Here is a 624-nt window from a genome sequence, read left to right on the forward strand (position 1 = left end):
AAATGATGAAAAAGCTTCCTAGATACTGTTCAACATCTTAAGGCAATGAGTTGCTGGGCCTAGGGGCTCAGGACAGTAGTCGCATGGGACACAGTGGTCAATTGATATAATATAGTCCACACAAACAATATTCTGCATCTGAGTTTAGTGAGTAGCCTCTGGGATCTGAAAAGCTCATGAGTGGGCTCTTCCTCTGCATTGCTTATGGAGGAGGCAGCCATCTCTACCAGCATCATGGCTGTCCTCAGATCCCTGGTGAAGCCCAAGATGGTCAAAAAGAGGATCAAGAAGTTCATCCCCACTAATCAGACAGTCATGTCAAAATTAAGCATAACTGGAGCAAGCCCAGAGGCATGGAGAAGATTTAAAGGCCAGATCTTAACGCCCAACATTGGTTATAGGAGCAACAAGAAAACAAAACACATGCTGTCCAGTGGCTTTTGCAAGTTCCTGGTCCATAATATCAAAGAGTTGCAAGTGCTGCTAATGTGCAACAAATCTTCCTATGCAGAGATTGCTCACATTTCCTCCAAGAACCAAAAAGCCTTCATGGAAAGAGCAGCCCAGTTGGCCATCAGGGTCACCAATCCCAATGCTAGGCTGTGCAGTGAAGAAAATGAATAG

The 624-nt window shown here is 44.9% G+C and overlaps 1 pseudogene; it reads left to right on the top strand.

Moving 5' to 3' along the window:
- Positions 1-234: 234 nt before the first annotated feature.
- LOC102837584 lies at positions 235-624 on the top strand (annotated as a pseudogene).

This window comes from Chrysochloris asiatica, unplaced genomic scaffold, assembly GCF_000296735.1.
Source record: "Chrysochloris asiatica unplaced genomic scaffold, ChrAsi1.0 scaffold00054, whole genome shotgun sequence".
Lineage (NCBI taxonomy): Eukaryota > Metazoa > Chordata > Mammalia > Afrosoricida > Chrysochloridae > Chrysochloris > Chrysochloris asiatica.